Here is a 6,027-nt window from a genome sequence, read left to right on the forward strand (position 1 = left end):
TTCTTCTAAAAAGGATTTCAAGTACATCTGTGACCCCAAAATGTTAGCAGATGTGATTTAGACACAAGCTTGACTCAAGGACTCTCCGAGAGCCACTGTCTTTTCCATTTTTACCACCCCGTGAATTCCTATATTTGAGAAAGTTATCATGGGTGATGATTTATATATCTTCTAAATCATTCCCTGGATTTTTAAAAGTAGTTTAAAGCAGATAAAAGCAGAAGTTTGTACCAAGAGACACAGTCAGGAAGATGTTGGCGATTCCAATCTCCAGCAGGCTGCTCCTGAAACTGTTTATTTTCCTGGTTGCCAAGTAACTCTGCTTGGATTTGTAAAGCTTGTCTGAAGCTTAGAGCTTCTTCCTCAGAGGTTGGAATTATGGGATTTATAGGTACCAGCCTCTTAGCAATTGATTATATCCAACTTTTCTTCTTCTTCTTTTTTTTTTTTTAAGATTTTTAAATTTAATTTGTGGGGGAAGAGGTAGAGGAAGAGAGAGAATCCCAAGCAGAATGAGTGCAGACCTCAATGTGGGGTTCGATCTCAAGACCCTGACTGAGATCATGACCTGAGCCAAAATCAAGAGTCGGCACCTTAACCAAATGAGCCACCCAGGCACCCCAAGATCCAAGTTTTCTAACTGTCCTCATAAATTATTTTGTATCTGCTGCTGTGACAAATGATTACAAACTTTAATGGCTTAAACATACGAAATTATCTTACGACTCTGTTGGCCAGAAATCTGATAGAGGTCTCAGCGGCTAAAATCTAAGCATTGGCAAGGCTGAGTTCCTTTCCCTAGGCTCTGGGTAAGATCCACGGCCTTGCTTTTTTTTCAGCCTCCAGGGTCAATCCACATTCCTTGGCTGGTGGCTCCCTTTCTCCATCTTCAAATGCAGCAAAAGGAAGCGCAGTCCTGCTCACATTGCATCGTTATGTCTCCCCTTTCCACTTTTAAGGATCCCTGTGACTCCGCTGGGCCCAATGAGATCATCCAGGCTAGTCTCCCAATTTTAACGTCAGCTCTGGACAACCTTCAGGCTATCTGCAAATTTAATTCTCCTCTGCATGGAAGGTAACAAATTCCAAGCTTCCTAAGATTAGGACATGGACGCCTTTAGGAGACCACTTTTCTTTTTTTTTTTTTTAGATTTTATTTATTTATTCATGAGAAACAGAGACAGAGACAGAGACAGAGACACAGGGAGAGAAGCAGGCTCCATGCAGGGAGCCCGACGTGGGACTCGATCCCGGGTCCCCAGGATCAGGCCCTGGGCTGAGCCACCCAGGCTGCCCTGTGAGACCACTTTTTGCCTAACACACTGTAGTTCTGGACTTCAATCAGAAATAGAAATGAACCCCGGATGTATCTATATGAAATGAAAGAGCGGCAAACTGTTTCCTCTCCTTGCAAAAACATCGGTTTTGGAGTCTTTGTCACACAGACTGTCACACAGAACAGCTGCCCAGCAGGTGTTCTCACTGAGGTGCGATACAGTTCTCCAACTACAGGTCCTATCACGTTAGGAAGACGTGAAAACAAAGGAGTGGGTTGTGATTAGTGTTTTAAAAAAATCAAATAAGACAAAACTGGAGAACACGGAACATAGTGAAGGTAAATAATGATTTGTGAAATATTCATTACAGCTAAACATATGCATTTGTGTGCTGGGTTGCAGGGTAAAATGTATTTTTAAAAAATCGCAATTACACTAATTAGTTTATTTCAGATCTTCTCATTGGTCAGCAGAAGTTCCATCCCTTGTTTCCCTTAATCCTCCATCTGCCACTTTCAATTCACCTCCCTGACCCCAATGGCAACCATTATAATGAGTTAAATGTATCTTCTATTTTCGTTTTCTGTATGTTTTTGTAAAATATTCTTTACTCTGGGTTCGTGTTTTTATTGATATAAAATTAAACTGAAAAGACACTATCCACACTCTGGCCCATCGCTTTCATTGCTACAGAGTAATCCATGGTGATATCTACCCTATTTGCTGTACATCTTTCATTGGATAGAAGTAAAAAAACATCTGAAAGCCACTGGCCTAGTGAGAACATCCAGAATTCATTGGAGACCTTTTAGAAAACAATGGAAGTTTTCTTCATCCAAGTTACATGTCTAGAATGTCTGTTTAGTCTTCCTGTTCCCAGCCATTAAGATCTATGGATGTCACTGTCCCCAGACCTGATCCCACACAAGGACACAGGCTGACATAGACCATAAACAGGAGAGTCCTTTATGCACTGATGCAGAGTTGTGGAGTTTTTAGGCTCAAACCCCCTCTTCCTTCCCTCTTCCTTGTCCCCTCCAACATTTTCGTGGGCGAGTATGTTAAGGATAGTTTGGTTGCAAGGAATAGAGATCTGCTGAACATAAAACGGAGCTTATTGAAACAGTTTCGGGTATCTTGGAAAATCCAAGGAATGGGAAGTAAACCCAGACCTCAAGGTCATCTATGTTCTTGCCAAATCGCCTAAAACAAGGTGAGTGTTCAATAACCTTTGGTCCACTACATGGATGAACAGGCGGGTAGAGGAAGGAACTGGAGAGTCATCAGGAATCAAGGCAGCAGCTCCCACTGATTCTAGGTTTGGCTCTGTAGTTTTGCATCCCTGCTTACATATGTCTGCTTCCCTTGCCTCCTTCTGCACAAATACGTATACTTGTTCCAGAATGGCCCCTTTCTAGGGTGACAAACTGCTCAGTTTGCCTGGAACTGTGGGGGTTCTTGTGATGCAAGTCTATCAGTGTTAAAACGAGGAAAGTCTCGGGCAAACTAGAAGGAGGTGGTCACCCTACCATTGCACCAGAGGATGCCTTCAGACTCGGCCTCATAAAAGCAGCCAGTCCCTGTGAATTATCACACCGAGTTCCTCCAAGCCCCAATGTTGTGGAGTTTGGAGAACTTAAGTGGATCTGCCCAAATTGTGATTTGTTTCTCCTACACCAGGTGTTCATTCCTGGGCCAGTCAACCTTAGCTACAGGGAAGGGGGTAGGCAGGTACACAACTCATCCATAAGCCTATGTACCAACTTCTCCAAGAAAGGGTGTTGAGGCAACGCTGGGCATTCACAGATATGACCTAGCACATCACTCAGAGGTTCCCAGCATGAGCTGTGCGTCCAGAATCAAAAGACTGAAGGAAAGAGAATAGTGGGATTAACTAGGCCTTCTCAGTGAGATCGCTCTCCTCCCACCTTTCACTTAGTGTAAGTTTCCAAGATCCAAGCATATGTATCCAAGCATTGTATCATCACCTCATTCATTTCTACAGCTGAATACTCTGCTGAATGGACATACCACTTTGATTATTAATCCACACATTAATTAGTGGACATTTGGGTTGTTGCTTTTAGCTAATATGAACAATGCTGTGATGAACGTCCACACATACAACTACCAATTTTGGTATAAACATTGTTTCGAATTCTTGGGTATCTGAAAGTGGGTCTTACAGTAACTCTATCTTTAACCCTTTGAGGAAGAGCCAAACTGATCTCCACATTATACATTCCCACCAGCCGATGTATGAGGGTCCCAATTTCTCTATATCCTCACCGACATTATTTTCCATTTTTATTATTATTTTCCATTTTTTTAAAAATTTTTTATTTATTTATGATAGTCACAGAGAGAGAGAGAGAGGCAGAGACACAGGCGGAGGGAGAAGCAGGCTCCATGCACCGGGAGCCTGATGTGGGATTCGATCCCGGGTCTCCAGGATCGCGCCCTGGGCCAAAGGCAGGCGCCAAACCGCTGCGCCACCCAGGGATCCCCTATTTTCCATTTTTAAATGGTAACTATCCTCCTAAGTGTGAAGTGGATCTCATGAGTTTTGATTTGCATTTCTTGATGACTAATGACATTGAGGATCTTCACGTGCTTGCTGACTATTTGTATATTTTCTTTGGAGAAATGTCTGGATCCTTTGTCTCTTTTTTGAAAGATTGGGCTGTCATTTTATGGTTAAATTATACAAATACTTGCTTCTCCCTCTGCCTGTGTCTCTGCCTCTCTCTCTGTGTGTGTCTCTCATAAATGAATGAATGAATGAATGAATGAATAAATAAATAAATAAATAAAATCTTTTTAAAAAGGGGGGTTATCCCTGGGTGGCTCAGCAGTTGACATTGGCTCAGGGCGTGATCCTGGAGTCCCAGGATTGAGTCCCGCATCAGGGTCCCTGCATGGAGCCTGCTTCTCCTTCTGCCTGTGTCTCTGCCTTTCTGTGTCTCTCATAAATAAATAAAATCTTTAAAAAAATAAATTAAAAAAATAAATTATATGAATACTTTATAAATTCTGGATCCCAAACTCTCAACAGATATATGATTTGAAAATATTTTGTGCCATTCTGTGGTGTATCTACTCATTTTCCTGATAGGGTCCTTTGATGTGCAAAAGTTTTTAATTCTGATGAAGTCAGATGTATTCCACTTTTGTTGCCTGTGCTTTTGGTGTCATATCTTAAAAACCTTCCAAGAGTTTAATAGTTTTAGTCCTTACATTTAGGCCTCTGATCTATTTTGATTAATTGTTGATTTTTGTGTATGGTATGAGGTAGTGGTTCAAGTTCATTCTTTTATATGTGGCTATCTAGTTGTTCCAGCACCATTTGTCGAAGAGATTATTTTTTCCCCATTGCATTATCTTGGTACCCTTGTCAAAAATCAATTGACCAGGGGTGCCTGGCTCGCTCTGTCTCTGAAGCATGCAACTCTTGATCTCAGGGTTCTGAGTTTGAGCCCTACAAGAAGTGCAGAGATTACTTTAAAAAATAAATCTTTAAAAAAAGAATCAATTCTCCACAACTGCATAGGTTTATTTCTGGACTTTCAGTTCTATTCCATTGATGTGTATGCCTGTCCCTGTGGCTCTTACCACAGTGTCTTGACTATTGTAGCTTCATAGTAGGTTTTGAAATTGTGTAGGGTGAGTCCTCCAACTTTGTTCTCCTTTCAACATTGTTTTGGCTATTCTGGGTTCCTTGAGTTTTTATGGCATTTTAGGATCTGGTCATAAATTCCTACAAAGAAGGTAGCTGGGATTCTGATAGATTCTGATACGTTTGAGGAGTACTGACATCTTATCAATATAACGTGTTCCAGTGATCCCATGAATGTGGGATCTTTCTATTTATCAAGGTCTTCTTTGATTTCTTTAAGCAATGGTTATGGTTTTCAGAGTACAGATATTGAACTTCTTTGGTTAAATTTATTCCTAAGTCTTTTAATTTTTTGGGTGCTATTATATATGGAATTGATGCCATAATTTCACTTTTGGCTTATTCATTGTTAGTGTTTGGAAACAAAACTGACTTGTACCATTGATCTTGTCTTCTGTAACCTTTTATACTCATTTTTTAGCTCTCATATATATATATTTTGATACTTAAGGGGTTTCTATGTATAAGATCATGCCATCTACAAATAGAGATGTTTTTACTTATTCCTTTCTCATCAGATGCCTTTTATTATTGGGTTTTTGTTGTTGTTGCTATGGTATTTTGTTTTGTTTTTGCCAAATTGCTCTGGCTAGAACCTTCAGTATGATGTTGCATAGAAGTAGTGAAAGTTGGCCTCATTACCTTGTTCTGATCTCAGGACAAAATCTTTCAATATTTCACCATTAAATATGACATTAGCAATTGGTGAGTCATAGATGCCCTTTAGCAGATTGAGAAAGTTCTCCTTTATTCCTACTTCATTGTGTGTGTGTGTGTGTGTGTGTGTGTGTTTAAAGATTTTTATCCATTCATTCATGAGGGACACACAGAGAGAGGCAGACACACAGGCAGAGGGAGAAGCAGGCCCCTCTCAGGGAGCCCGATGTAGAATTTGATCCTGGACTATGGGACCACATCATGAGCCAAAGGCAGACGCTCAACCAATGAGCCATCCAGGCATCCCTCATTGTGTGTTTTTTCATGAAAGTGCATTGGTTTTTGTCAAGTGTTTCTTTCTGCATCTGGTGAGATAGTCATGTTGTTTTTATGTCTTATTGTATGATATATTATTGA

Source organism: Vulpes lagopus, chromosome 4, assembly GCF_018345385.1.
Source record: "Vulpes lagopus strain Blue_001 chromosome 4, ASM1834538v1, whole genome shotgun sequence".
In the NCBI taxonomy this organism is placed as follows: Eukaryota; Metazoa; Chordata; class Mammalia; order Carnivora; family Canidae; genus Vulpes; species Vulpes lagopus.